Source organism: Cebus imitator, unplaced genomic scaffold (assembly GCF_001604975.1).
Source record: "Cebus imitator isolate Cc_AM_T3 unplaced genomic scaffold, Cebus_imitator-1.0 Scaffold152, whole genome shotgun sequence".
Taxonomy (NCBI): Eukaryota; Metazoa; Chordata; class Mammalia; order Primates; family Cebidae; genus Cebus; species Cebus imitator.
Window position 1 is genome coordinate 1,763,044 of NW_016107467.1, and position 15,461 is coordinate 1,778,504.

At 45.3% G+C, this 15,461-nt stretch overlaps 1 non-coding gene and 1 pseudogene across 1 annotated transcript; one reads left to right on the forward strand and one right to left on the reverse strand.

Moving 5' to 3' along the window:
- The first annotated feature begins 3,877 nt into the window (after positions 1-3,877).
- On the forward strand, positions 3,878-3,981 carry LOC119473382. Its single transcript, XR_005202586.1, has one exon. It is a non-coding gene; the product is annotated as a small nucleolar RNA U13 (small nucleolar RNA).
- A 7,798-nt stretch (positions 3,982-11,779) lies between these two features.
- Positions 11,780-11,840, reverse strand: LOC119473379 (annotated as a pseudogene).
- Between the last annotated feature and the right edge of the window lie 3,621 nt (positions 11,841-15,461).

Below are 15,461 nucleotides of genomic sequence, written 5' to 3' on the forward strand. Positions count from 1 at the left end.
GGTTTGGATCTGTTTGTCTTTATGGCCCAACACCATTTATTAAAAACTTCATCTTTAGCACCCTGATTTGATATGCTGCCTTCATCACACAGTAAGTCCTGGGTTCATTTGGGTGTATTAATATTTCTGGGTATGTTCTCTCTGTCCACGTGTGTGCTGATGCCACACCGGCTAGTTGCTGATGGGTATGGTGTTTTATATTCTAGTACAGCTACTTCCTTTTTGTTCTTCTTTTTCTGAGTTTTCCAGACCTAATCTTGCTTATCTTTTCATATCAACTTTAGAGCCAGCTGTGTGATTCCAGAAAAAAATAATCTTTAATTTGGATCATAATCTTTAATTTGGATCATAATACATTTTGTTTATTTATTTGAGACGGAGTCTTGCTCTGCCACTCATGCTGGAATGCAGTGGTGCAATCTTGGCCCACTGCAACCTCCACCTCCAGGGTTCCAGCAATTCTGCCTGAACCTCCCGAGTAGCTGGGATTAGAGGCACCTGCCAGCATACCTGGCTAATTTTTTGTATTTTTAGTAGAGATGGGATTTCACCATGTTGGCCAGGCTGGTCTCGAACTCCTGACCTGAGGTGATCCGCCTACCTTAGCCTCTCAAAGTACTAGGATTACAGGCGTGAGGCACAGAGCCCAGCCTCCTAATACATTTTAAAATTGATTGTGGAAGAATTTGCACCTTCTTGTTGTTGAATCTTTCTAACCAAAAACATGGGATATCTTTCTTTATTAAGTTAAGCTTTGTGACTTCAGACACTTTTAAACGTCCTCATGGACGTTTGCATGTTTCTTGTTAAATTTGTTTCTGAGTGCTTTATCTATTTTATCTTCTAATTCAGGGATCATCAGCAAACTATACAGCCCGTGGGACCTGTTTTCTTGCGGCCTGTGAAGTAAGAAGAGTTTTTATATTTTAGTGATTGGAAGAAACACAAAGAAAAGTAGTGTTTTGTGACTTGTGTAAAATTACGTGAAATTCAAATGTCAGTATCCATAACGAAGTCTTACGGGACGCAGCCACACCCATTTCTTCATGTAAGCTCTGTGGCTTCTTCTTGCTAAGACTGCAAGAGCTGTCACGTAGCTGATGGAGCCTGAAATATTTACTATTTGTGCCTCGATGAAAGTTTACTGGCCTTTGTTCTTTTTTTATTTTTTGAGATGGTCTCTGTCGCCTAGGCTGGAGTACAGTGGTATGATCTCAGCTCACTGCAACCTCCCACTCCTGGGCTCAAGCCATCCTCCTGCCTCAGCCTCCAAAGTGGCTGGGACTACAGGCATGTACCACCATGCCTGGCTAATTTTTTGTATTTTTAGTAGAGACAGGGTTTTACCATGTTGGCCTGGCTAGTCTCGAACTCCTGGGCTTAAGGGATCCTCTCACCTCGGCCTTCCAAAGTGCTGGGATTACACGCACGAGCCACTGCAGCCGGTGCCCTAAGTAGTGGTTATGTATGTATATATGTATGTCTTTTGAGACAGAGTCTCACTCTGTTGCCAGGCTGGAGTGAAGTGGCCCGGTCTTGGCTCACTGCAACCTCCTACTCCTGGGTTCAAGCGTTCTCCTGCCTCAGCCTCCTGAGTAGCTGGGTTTACAGGCATGCGCCACCAGGCCCAGCTAATTTTTTTTGTATTTTTAGTAGAGACGGGGTTTCACCATGTTGGCCAGGATAGTTTTGATCTCCTGACCTCATGATCCACCCGCCTCGGCCTCCTAAAGTGCTGGGATTACAGGCGTGAGCCACCGCGCCCGGCCAGTCGTGGTTATTTTAATGTGCACTCCCACCCTCCAAATTTATAGTCACCCATAACTAGCTTGGTCCTACTTTTGAAAATTCAGAATGCAACTGAAGAGGTTAAGGGAAAATTAGCAGAAACAGAGTCTTAAAGGGCTACTGCCAATAACTGAAATGCCCAGAATTTTCTCAGTGGGGAAAATAACCTATAATACCATTAGCAACGGATTTCAAATCTGCTTTTCCAGGTAACATTTGCGTTTTCTTTATTTTTTTTTTTTTCTTTATCTATATTTGTCGCGTTTTCTTTAAATGGGATTTTTTGTGTGTGCCTATGAGAGGTACAAAAATCTTTGGGGAAAAGGAAAGATTCAAACTCCCTAGCCACGTGACCTACTCACTGATGAGAAATGACAGCACACCCCCTTGGAGCTGCCATCTCACCACGGTTGCGTCGTTAGCTGAGACCTGGTGGTGGCAGAACCATTGGACTTTAAATGAACCAGATGCTTTGAGTGGAGTCAGTGGATCCTGTCCTGGGAGGGCCAGCTGCCTGTACTTTGTGTCAAGACCTGCCCAACCTGCTGCTGCCTTTGTGAAGGCTTTTCTGTGGCTGACAGCTGCCCCTCGTGTGTCCTTTCTGAAGACATTTCTCATTCAGGAGTTGGACTCTCAGGTCTCTGCTGGGTTAATGGAATATTCATCATGATCTGGAACAGAAACAAGGGTATTAGTTTGGTTCAAGAATGTACATCTCCATTTATGACAACTCATGTAAGTTTGTAATAAGACTTACTTCCATGGTCATTTGTATGAACAAATCTGACAAATGCTGTTTTTCCAGGTTCTGTCTCCGAAAGCCATGGGCCTGTCGGTGCTGTGGTTTGCGCGTCTCACTGCGAATGCAGGGCCGCCATCCCTCAGCACCACGCCCAGGACTGACATTTCACTGAAAACATCTCAGAAACTAAGAACAATGGGGGAAATTTTGCAGAAAACGAAACTGATGGTGCAGTGTGTGGGCAGATATTATTCTGCGATTGCCTTTCCTCTTTTGAGTTTTTTTTTTTTTGAGACAAGGTCCTTCTGTTGCCCAGGCTGGGGTGCACGGTGGCGTAATCTCGGCTCACTGCACCCTTCACCTCCCAGGTTCAAGTGCTCCTCCTACCTCAGCCTCCTGAGTAGCTGGGACAGCAGACACTCACCACCACGTCTGGCTAATATATTTTTAAAAATTTTTTAGTAGATACGGGGTTTTGCTCTGTTGGCCAGGCTGGTTTTGAATGCCTGGCCTCAAGAGATACACCTGCCTCAGCCTCCTGAAGTGTTGCAATTATAGGCATCTGTGTCTGGCCTTGGCAGTGTTAAGATACCCTTTCTATTAGGAAATGATAGGGGTAGCAGGTAAGAGTTGGTGGTGGTGTTTTAGTGTCTTTAATTGGTAAAAGAAAACACCGAAAACTCTTGGCTGGGTCCCTTGATAGACCGTTGATTGATATCCCAAAGCCATTATCTGTCACGCTTCACTTTGCCTCCTTTTTTATTTTTATTTTTTGAGACAGCGTCTCTTTGTTGCCCAGGCTGGAGTGCAGTGGCGTGATCTCCATTCACTGCAACTTCCACCTCCTGAGCTCAAGTGATTCTCTCACCCTAGCCTCCTGAGTAGCTGGGATTACAGACACGCGCTGCCGTGCCTGGCTAATTTTTGTATTTTTGGTAGAGACAGGATTTCATCATGTTGGTCAGGCTGGTCTCGAACTCCTGGCCTCCAGTAATCTGCCTGCTTCAGCCTCCTTAAGTGCTGGGATCACAGGCATGAGCCACCTCACCCGGCCATTGCCTACCTTTTCTATAAAGGGTGGAAAGGTGACCTGCTGGCCACCCAGCTTCCTAGGAATAGCCCTGTGATGCAGTCCTGGCCGGAGTGATGTTTTCTTGCTGGGAGAAAGTTCTGTGTCCTTGGCCCCTTAACCTTTTCCTTTCCCTGACCTCTTCCTCCTACACGGAACTCAGACTCCGGTCTTGAAGTGAACAGCTGCTTTCTGTCTCTGAGGAGACCAGCCTGAGGATGAAAGGAGGAAGCTTGGCAGAGCAAAACCCAGAAATGTGCTCGTTAATAAAATCCAGGATACTTTTGTAGTTCATAAGCGTGATGATTGGGTTTTCACGCCTGTGTGTGAGAGGTGCCTCCCTCAGACTTCATTACGATGTTGGCACATTCCCCGATTGATGTGAAAAAAGAAAAATAAAATGAAAAAGGTGTCCAAAAGCAAACTGGTATGTAAAGTGATAAATTTGCCAAAAAGCCTTTTACACCTGTTGGACACAGACTCTTGTGGTCGATACAGACCTGAAATTAGAATTTGTGGATGTGATTCTTTCGGTGAATACTTGAGGTATCTGTTTATCTTTTTAAAACGCCTATATTCTTTATGGAGAAAGGCTTTTTGAAGGCAGGTAGTGGGGCTTGAGTTTCCCTCGTCCACCATCTCCTTGCCCAAACATGGGACTCCAAGCAGGCTTGGCTGTTCTGTGCAACCCATTGAGATGGGTTGTGAAGTATTTTGAAGATGCTTTTATTTCAGCTGTTGCTCTGACATTGATGTCAACAAAGTCTAAAAGCAGGTCCTATGGCAGCAATGTCTGGAGCAAATGGCAATGATGGAGGTGTTACAATCATTTCCATCAACTGATTTGAGTTAAAAGCTATTGAAAGCTTTTCTGGTATCTCTTGAGGAACTTCAGAGGGGACCCAATTTATAATCCTTAATAACACAGAGACATTTCTTTTAAAATTGACACCAGAGAGTGGCATTTCTTAAGTCATATAGCCAGGATATGTGAAATCAATGGTCATTAGCGTAGGCATTTTGGCATTTTATGCACCAGGTGATTTAGATTTAATTTCCTGGCCTGGCACAGTGGCTCACGCCTGTAATCCCAGCACTTTGGGAGGCCGAGGCAGGCAGATCTTGAGGTCAGGAGTTTGAGACCAGCCTGGCCAACATGGTGAAACCCTGTCTCTACTAAAAATACAAAATTTATCCAGGCGTGGTGGCAGGCACCTGTAATTCCAGCTTCTCGGGCAGCAAAAGCAAGAGAATCGTTTGAACCCAGGAGGCAGAGGCTGCAGTGGGCCAAGATGGCACCAATGCACTCCAGCCTGGGGGATAGAGTAAAACCCTGTCTGGAAAAAAAAAAAAAAAGATTTAATTTCCTAATCCTCACATTCCCAGAAGTAGGGACTGTTATTTTCTCTATTGTAGAGATAAACAAGATGATAGCTCAGAGAGGGAAATTAATCTCTCTAATGACACACAGCCAGTTAACAGTTGAGTAGGAGTCTCTGATGCCAAAGTCTCAGGCTCCCCGTTGCCTCAAACCGGTGTAAGGGCAATTGACAAAGTTTATGTGCAACTTATTTATTTATTTAACTTTCTGTTTTTCATCCCCTTTTATGTGAAAACTGTCAATATGTGCATATTTAAAGCCTTTTTCTTTTCTTTCTTTTTTTGAGACAGAGTCTCGTTCTTTTGCCCAGGCTGGAGTGTCATGGTGCAATCTTGGTTCACTGCAACCTCTGCCTCCCAGGTACAAGCAATTTTCCTGCCTCGGCCTCCCAAGTAGCTGAGATTACAGGCAGCTGCCACCACGCCTGGCTAATTTTTTTTCTATTTTTAGTAGAGATGAGTTTTCACCATGTTGGCCAGGCTGGTCTCTTAACTCCTGACCTCAGGTGATCCACCTGCCTTGGCCTCCCAAAGTGCTGGGATTATAGGCGTCAGCCACTGTGCCTGGACTTGAAAGGCTTTTTATATTCTCCTCTCCCCACTTCTTCCAAATCCATCGAACCATCTCATTTACAGTATTACTGAAGGTCAAAATTTCTCTTTGAGGTTGTCATTGATAAAATTGGTGGAGAGGCTGGGCATGGTGGCTCACGGCTGGAATCCCAGCACTTTAGGAGGCCAGATCACTTGAAGCCAGGAGTTCCTGGGCAACCTGGTGAAACCCCATCTCTATTAAAAATACAAAAATTATCTGGGTGTGGTGGCACATGCCTGTAGTCCCAGCTACTTGGGAGGCTGAGGCAAGAGACTCGCTTGAAACTGGGAGTGCAATGGCACAATCTTGGCTCATTGCAACATCTGCCTCTCGGGTTCCAGCGATCCTCCTGCCTCAGCCTCCCAAGTAGCTGGGCTTACAGGCATGCGGCACCAAACCTGGCTAATTTTTTGTATTTAGTAGAGACGGGGTTTTACCACGTTAGTCAGGCTGGTCTTGAATTCCTGACCTCAGGTGATACACGCTCCTCGGCCTCCCAAAGTGCTGGGATTACAGGCGTGAGCCACGCCGCCCAGCCTAATTTTATTTAATTTTAATTAATTTAAAATTTAAATATACACACGTGTGACTAGGGACTCCCATATTGCACTGTGCTGAACATGGAGCGTTAGAGCAGAACACAGACACTTGCATACACAGCCAGGGTTTGCATCGCAATCCTGTCGATCCATACACTTTTACTCAACCTTGATAAAAATAACTTAGAACAAAGTATATCCGAGTAAATGTGTTTTTACAGTTTCTACCAACTGGAAGACATTCACAGCTTATTATTTATTGTTATTCGTTAATGTTGTACCCGTATTTGGTTTTCTCAGCCTGTCCCCCAAAGGGTGTGTTACCACTGGGCGGTAGACTTTGGAATGAAGAAAGAGATTAAGAATAAAGGTCTCAGAGTTTTGTGGTGTTCCCACCAGGTCTCTTAAGTTCCACCCGCTTTGCGTAGAGCAGAAGTGTGGCCTCATGGTGCCCTCTTGTGGCCATACGTTTAGTTGCAAGATGACGGTAGAGTTTTTCTTTAAAACAAAAAGGGAAGAAAGAAAAAAAGAATGAAAAAAGGTCTTGCATATGTTTTTAGTCAGCAACACGTTTTGAGATGTGACAGTTCTGTCAAAACAATATAATTCAACAAACTTCAAAGTAACCACAACAGAAGATATGTAGACACATTTTGGAGCGCTGTCTCAGAGCCTTACCATGAAATGTGCCAAAAACATTTTGAAGGACGAACATTGATATCAGCAACGGAAGCACGGTAAGGCTCACTCAGGTGTGTGAGAATCGGAACCGAGATCCAGAAGAAAACCAGCTTAGAAATAGAGGCAGAGCATTAAAGAGAAGGCAAAAGAGAATTTCAATTTTCTAGTGCTGGAAGCTGTTAGTGCCCATGTTTGAAGAAGGCAAGTTCTGCAATGCCTTCACTTGTATTCGTCTAGGCAGGTGTGAACGACAGTGTCCCTGTCTTCAGGGAGCTTACATTTTAGAGGAAGGGAGACAGAAAATCCACACGCAAGGAATTGAACAAACAAGATACTTTCAGAAAGCAAAATGCACTGGGGAGAAAATCAAACAGTGTCCTGAGATGGCGATAGATAGAAATTAAGAGCAATGGGGAAGAAGAGAAGAGGGAGAGAGGAGAGAAGCCATCAATGAAAGCAGTGGTTAAATTATGGCTACATTAAAATAAACCACTGACGAATTTTAATTTTTTTTTTTTTTTTTTAAATATACAGAATTGCTCTCTGTTGCCCAGGCTGGAATGCAGTGGTGCAGTTTCAGCTCGCTGCAACCTCTGCCTCCTGGGTTCAAGTGATTCTCCTGCTTCAGCCTCCAGAGTAGCTGGGACCACAGGCATGTACAACCACGTCTGGCTATTTTTTTTTTTTTTTGAGATGAGGTCTCTCTCTGTCGCCCAGGTGGAGTGCAATGGTGCTATCTTGGCACAGTGCAGCCTCCGGCTCCTGGGTTCAGGCAATTCTCTGCCTCAGCCTCCTGCGTAACTGAGATTACAGATGCCCGCTGCCACACCTGGTTAATTTTTGTATTTTATGTAATTTTAGTAGAAACAGTGTTCCACCATCTTGCCAGGCTGGTCTTGAACTCTTGACCTTGTGATCCACCCACCTTGGCCTCCCAAAGTGTGTGAGCCACCTTGCCTGGCCTTTTTTTTTTTTTTTTTTTTTTTTTTTTTTTTTTTTTTTTTTTTTTTTTTTTTTTTTTTTTGGCATTTTTAGTAGAGATGTGGTTTTGCATTGTTGGTCAGGCTGGTCTCGAACTCCTGACCTCAAATGATCCACCCACTTTGGCCTCACAACATGCCAGGATTACAGGTTTTTTTTTTTTTTTTTTTGAAATTGAGGCAGAGTCTACGTTTAGCTAGTCATGAACTCCTGGGCTCAAGCAATCCTCCTGCCTCAGCCTCTACCTGGGACTACAGACTCAGCCTCCCAAGTACCTAGGACTACAGACACACACAGCTAATTTTAACTTTTATGCATACATAATGTTTGCACATACTTATGATGTAAGCGTGATATTTTGATACAGGCACACAATGTGTAATAATCAAATCAGGGTAATTAGCATATAATCACCTTGAACATTTGTTGTTTCTCTGTGTTGGGAACATTCCAAATCTCTTCCAGCGATTTTGAGATACATGACACATTATTGGCCGGGGCAGTTGCTCATGCCTGTAATCCCAGCACTTCGGAAAGCCAAGGTGAGAGAATTGCTTGAGCCCACAAGCTTCAGACCAGCCTGGGCAACACAGTGAGATTCCCATCTCTATATTAAAACACACACACACACACACACACACACACACACACACAATTATTTTTAGCTGTAGTAACCCTATTGTGCTATTGAATGTTAGATTTTTTTTCTTTGTTTTTTTTTTCTTGTGTGAGCATTAGATCTTATTTCCTCTATCTAATTGTATTTTTGTACCCAATAACCAACTCTCTTCATCTGCTGAATTTCTTCTCTGACTCTGGTAACCATCATTGGACTCTCTACCTCTATGAAATCCACTTTTTCTTAGCTGCCACATATGAGTGAGAACGTGCCATATTTATCTTTCTGTGCCCAGCTTACTTAACATAATATCCTCCAGTTCCATCCATGTGGCTGCAAAGGACAGGATTTCATTCTTTTTATGGCCGAATAATATTCCGCTGCATAAAATTCTGGATACATTTTGAAGACGGACCTGAGAAGACTTGTTGACAGATTGGATATGGACTGTGAGAGAAACACAAGCCAAGGTGACCCCAAGATTTTTGGCCGGGGTAACCGCCCTCTATTGAGGTGGGGACGGCTCCACCTGGGGCCACCTGTGGGAGTTGGGTCTTGAAAATGTTGTTGGAAATGCCTGCTGGACACATACCTGAGCTTTTGCATAGACAGGGAACACAGGTAACTGACACAAGCACCCTCCTGCCTTCAGGCTTACCTGTTGACCTGCTACAGGTGGGAGCTCCTCCCTTGAAGGGCCCTGGTGAAGAGGAGGAACAAAGGGAGTAACGTTCTAAACTTGTAAGCATAAGATTGCGTCTGGGTCCAAGAGAAGACATGGAAACACACAGAACACGTGATCACCAGCTCGGAAGGGACTTGAGAGAAGACAGAGAAAGTGGATGCGGCAGTCTGGACGGAGACCCCGAGGAACCCCAGGGAGGAAGAAGGAGGATGAGGGAAATCATCTGAATCACTGGATTCAACGCAGAGAGATGAGAAATCCCTGGAAATCATGGAGGGAATCGGAATGAGATGAGGTTAAGTCTTCTTTCAAGTGGCATCGAGGAGTCAGGATTGAAAGATGAATTTTCACTCACAAATGCAAAGAAAAGAAAAAATAATTATTATGCACTTGATTGCGAGCCTATATAATTTTTTTTTCTTTCTGAGCACTTTGGGAGGCTGAGGCGGGCTTATCACCTGAAGTCAGGAGTTCAAGACCAGCCTGGCCAACATGGTGAAACCCCGTTTCTACTAAAAATAGTGGTGGTGGGTGCCTGTCATCCCAGGTACTTGGGAGGCTGAAGCAGGAGAATCTCTTGAACCCAGGAATCGGAGGTTGTAGTGAGCCAAGATTGTGCCACTGCACTCCAGCCTGAGTGACAGAGTGAGGCCATCTCAAAAAAAAAAAAAAAAAAAAAAAAAAATTGCAGGTTTTGGCTGTGGAGCGTGCGCGTGCCCTGAGGTAGTGAGAACAAGGATGGGGTGGGGACACCGAGGGCATCCCAGCCACTGATCCACTGGTGCCCTAAGTGCAGCTCAGCTGCTGCTCCAGGGCTTCCTTGTCCACGGAAACTCTAGGCATGGTCAATATTTCTCCTTTGGGTGAGCCTCAAAGCTACCTGTCCTACCTGGCCACGCTGTATCTGAGACTGGGACCACCCCCTCCCACAACCTGTCACCTACTTGATGGCGGCTTTCATTCCACTTTGCTCTTACCCCCTAATCCAAATTTTCTTTCCTTACGATCTATGGCCCCAAGTGTTTCAACATTCCTCCTGTCCTGGCACCAGACCGATGGCATCCCAGTTTGCAGGTTAACATTCCTCTTCACCGGGGTGCCCCGAGCTGGACACACCCCTGAGCTGTAGTGAGATCACTGCGGAAATGAAGAGGCCATCACCACAGAGCGGGAGTTGGCCAGTGACAGCCCCATAAGCTAAGAATAGGTTTACATTTTTAAACAATTGGAGGAAAACTGAAGTGAAGAATGCTTCATGACACATGAAACTTAAATGAAATTAAAGTTTTCAGCATCCTCAATAAAGTTTTGAGGGCACATGGCCACACCCACTCCTTTACTTACGTCCATGGCTGCTTTTGAATTTGAAAGACATTGCTGAGGGTGGTGGTGACTGAGCTCTTACTAGCCTGAAAAGCCTAAATACTTACTCTCTGGTCCCTTGGGAATATACTGGCCAATCCCAGACACAGAGTGATCCTAGATTTCTTTCGCTTATTCAGTTTAAGAAATTGATCTTAATATTTATCTTGAAAGGCGAATGCAATCACATGATTCAAAATGTTAAAGACACAAAAAGATCCCTTCCCTTGGCCACGCAGTTCCCCTCTGTGAGGGTGTCCAGTGTTCCCAGCTCATACAGGTCCTTCTAGATACACTGTGTGCAAATGTGATCAAATACCTGGACATACATCTTATCTCATTCTTGTTTACACAGGGAAGCATCCAATAGGATTGTCCTGAGCTGTGTCTTTTTATTGATTTATTTTTTTGAGACGGAGTCTCACTCTATGACTCAGGCTGGAGTGCAGTGGCACGATCCCGGCTCACTGCAACCTCCACCTCCCGGGTTTAAGAGATTCTCTTGCCTCTTGAATAGCTGGGATTATAGGCGTGCATCATCATGCTCAGCTATTTTTTGTATTTTCAATAGAGACGGGGTTTCACCAGGTTGGCCAGGCTGGTTTCGCCTTGGCCTCCCAAAGTGCTGGGATTACAGGTGTGAGCCGCTGCATCTGGACCCCTCTTTTCTCCCTTACATCTAACAGTGTATTTTGAAGATGATTACACAAGAGTTAATGCGGACCCTCTTTATTCTTTCTTACAGCTGCAGTGTATTCCATTGTACCCATGTAACTCCTTATAGTACACATTTAATCCATATTTAATTTATTCCCAGCTGAAATTTTAGGTTCTTGTCAATTTTTATTTTTGCTAATACAAAGAGTCTTTTAATATTGTATATGTATCGTTTCACAAGTGGACAACTGTGTATGTAAGATGAGTTCCTAGAAGCGGGAATCCTCGTTCAATGAGTATATATTACTTGCTTTTTTAATTTTTTTATTTTTATTTTTATTTTTTTATTTTTTATTTTTTTTTTGAGACGGAGTTTCGCTCTTGTTTCCCAGGCTGGAGTGCAATGGCGCGATCTCGGCTCACCGCAACCTCCGCCTCCTGGGTTTAGGCAATTCTCCTGCCTCAGCCTCCTGAGTAGCTGGGATTACAGGCACACGCCACCATGCCCAGCTGAATTTTTGTATTTGTAGTAGAGACGGGGTTTCACCATGTTGACCAGGATGGTCTCGATTTCTTGACCTCGTGATCCACCCGCCTCGGCCTCCCAAAGTGCTGGGATTACAGGCTTGAGCCACCGTGCCCGGCCTTTGCTTTTTTTATTTTTTAATTTATTTTTAAACACAGGGGCCATGCTAATCTTGTCTATATTGTTCCAATTTTAGTATATGTGCTGCTGAAGCAAGCATGCTATCTGCCTTTTAGATTTATTTTTGAGACGCAGTTTCACTCTTGCCACCCAGGCTGGAGTGCAGTAATGCGATCTCAGCTCACCGCAACCTCTGTCTCCTGGGTTCAAGTGATTCTCTTGCCTCAGTCTCCTGAGTAGCTGGGATTATGGGTGACTGCCACTATGCCCAGCTAATTTTTGTATTTTTAATAGAAACAGGATTTCACTATGTTGGCCAGGCTGGTCTCAAACTCCTGATCTCAGGTGATCTGCCCACCTTGTAAGCCATGGCCAACCTCCATCTGCTTTTGGAGAAAGCAAGCCTTGGACACAGGATTATAATTTAAAGGGCCTGTAGGATCATGAAACTTACATTTCCAAAGGTTTATACCAGGAGCAATATTCGCGCTTACTTTATTCACAAAATAGACAAGGCATGAGTTACTAACAAGTTTCTTTTTGGGAGCCATTTTCTAGGTGAATTGGACACATCTCAGAATATTATCATAAAATGAAAAACATAGAAGAAAATATAGCTTTGAGAGCAGGTGTGGTGGCTCACGACTATAATCCCAGCACTTTGGCAGGTCAAGGAGGGAGGATTGCTTGACGTCAGGAGCTGAAGACCAGCCTGGGCAACACAGCAAGAGACCCCCATCTCTACAATTTTTGTTTTTAATTAAGTGGATATGGTGGTGCAAGCCTGCAGTCCTGTGGTCCTAGCTACTCAGGAGGCCAAGGTGGGAGGATCATTTGGGTCCAGGAGGTGGAGGCTGCAGAGAGCCGTGATCATGCCACTGGGTGTCACACTGGGTGACAGAGCTGGAGTCATCCGCCTCAGTCAGGAAGCGGACGACCAGAGAGACCACAAGACTCAGCGAGCTTACCCAGCTCCACGTGTGGGAGCAGAGACCTGAAGCTACAGCTCCCAGCTGCAGAGCACACCCTGGGAAATGCCATGTTGCCCTCACTATCTCAGGACCAGCTTGGGGCTCCCCAAGAAGCAAAACAAAACCTTTCCAAAGGTAAAGCCGGAAAGACAATAGCTGATTGAAGGGTTTCCGTGGAAAACACCTCACTGGTTTAGACCAAGTCCCTTCGGGGGACTGGACTGGGAGTAAGCAGAGGCCATGCTTCCTGCCTAGCTTGGCAGCAGTGAGGGGCTGCTGGATGCCCCTGGGTTGCTGGCTCCGGAGAGGGAACCGGTAGTGCCGGAGGGTGATTTACGGGGAGAAGCCCCCACCTCTGCCCTGGCACAACCACCTGCCTGCTTTCTGCTCGGCTTTCCCCAAAGGCCTGCTGGGGGCTCGCTGCGCAGCTGCAAACAAAAAAGCCCTCTTTGTAGAACCTCTGCGAGGAAGCTCATGAGGAAACAGCTCCTCCCCGAAGCCACATTCGCATTCAGGCTGTCTTCTGAGTCCCTGCTGGGTGCTGGGCGGGCGACGATGGTGAGCTGTGGACCCAGGTACTATTTGTTTCCAGGACAGGCCGAATGTTTCAGTCTTTGTCATGCTGAGTTGGATTTAATTGCATTGCACTGGGTTATTGGAAGACCTACAGCATGCCTGCCACTGTGCAGTGTCTGGCATTGAAGAAAAATGGTTGTATTAGTATATAAGTTACTTGTTATAAGGAATTTATAAGTCATATATTAGTACATAAGTTATGTACAGAACGTAAGTTTCCCATAGGGAGCTTACATTCTCCCGATGAAAGGAGTACATTGTCCATATACTTTTTTTTTTTTTTTTTTTTTTTTTTTTTTGGGTGACAGAGAGAGACTCTGTCACCCAGGCTGGAGGCTGTGATCTTGGTTCATGGTAATCTCTGCCTCTCGGGTTCAATTGATTCTCGTGCCTTAGCCTCCCAGGTAGCTGGGATTACAGGCATGTACCACCACACCCAGCTAATTTTTTTTTTTACATTTTAGTAGAGATGGGGTTTCACCATGTTGGCCAGGCTGGTCTCAAACTCCTGGCCTCAAGTGATCTGCCCACCTCAGCCTCCCAAAGTGCTGGGATTACAGGTGTGAGCCACTGCACCCATCCTGTTCATATACTTTGACGAGAGCATCAAAGCACGGGCGCCTGGGCCATTTAGCAGCTGTGCGAATTTAGTCAAATTACGTACTTCTCCAAACCTTAGTTTCTTGATCTCTAAAATGGGTAGAGCAATGGGCCTTCTGTTGAAATGATTAAATGCTTTGAACAATGAATAGCACCTGACAAAGCACCTGCTGCATAATAGGCCTCAATATATGTTCGCGTCAGTGGATCATCAGTTAAATAGGAATAATAAGAGTCTATTTAGTGCGACATAGATCTCACCCAAGCACCACAGGTTTTGTAAAAGGCTTACACCGGTGCCTGGGACGTGGGCTTATCTATGAGGGAACCGGAGGCAGCAGTGATGTGGTAACTTTGTTCTATTTGAGCCCAGCTAAAACAGATGTCGTCTCAAGGTCTCTGTGTCCCAACCTGTGAAATGGGCATGACTGTAACTTTGCCTCTTGGCCTGTAGTGAGGATGAAAATAGGCAACGTGTGTGATTGGAATAGCTTGTCCTGCACCAAGGTCTGGTGGTCTTTGTGACTCTGGCCTGGAAATCTGTTGTCACTATTGATTTATTTTAAACAGCTCAGCCTGATAAACCAACAGGCTCATGAGACATGATGTTGGAGCAGAGAAAAGGTACTTTAAGGAAATCTTAGAAGGCTGCTCAGGTTGGGGTCCCAGCCTGGCCCTGACCTTCTGGGTCAATAAGTGGGGGTCACTTACACCCTTGGGTCTCAGTTTACCAGCTGCATAATGGGCGTCAGACTGAAGCATTGGTTTACATCCAGGGTGGTCAACAGACTCATGTGGGGAGCTTTTAACATGTGCCAGGCCCCAGCCTGGGGATTCTGAAGCTCTGGCTGGGGGTACCGGGAATTTGTATCTCAAGGAAGGGTTCCCAGGATTCTGATGCCCACAATAGCCCAAGGTCTCTAGGGTCCCGTTCACTTTTCGATCCAGCAGTTCAGGGAAGTCTTGAAAACGCTCTGTGCTTGGACTCCAGTGACTTGGGTCTCACGTGGTTGGCGTGTTCCTGTGAAGCGGGGAAGGGGAAGGGTAATGATTTCTGCTCTTCCGGTGGAGGGGAGAGAAGGAGAAAGGCGGGCTCATCTGGCTTTCCTGGGTCGTCTCCATGTTGAAAGTCTGAGAGAAGCTCTTTCGACTGGGCAGGCAGCAGAGGGGAGCTTTGTGTCCTCCCAAGACTGTCTGTTCAATAAGGAGGAGCCCCAGGTCCTGGAAAGTTGATTATTCTCGCTTGTTAGTTCATCGTATTGTTCATAATTGCATTAAGCAGAAATAAAAACCAGCCTCATGCTTGGGAAACCTAACATAAAAATGTACCTTAATGAGAACCCAAAAATACTAGTAGTGGATGAATAAGTTATGGGAATTACTTTCTGAATATGAAACTTTATGATTTTTGCATTTAGCCACTTTAAATTTTTTTTTTTTTGGGACGGAGTTTCGCTCTTGTTACCCAGGCTGGAGTGCAATGGCGCGATCTCAGCTCACCACAACCTCCGCCTCCTGGGTTCAGGCAATTCTCCTGCCTCAGCCTCCCCAGCAGCTGGGATTACAGGCA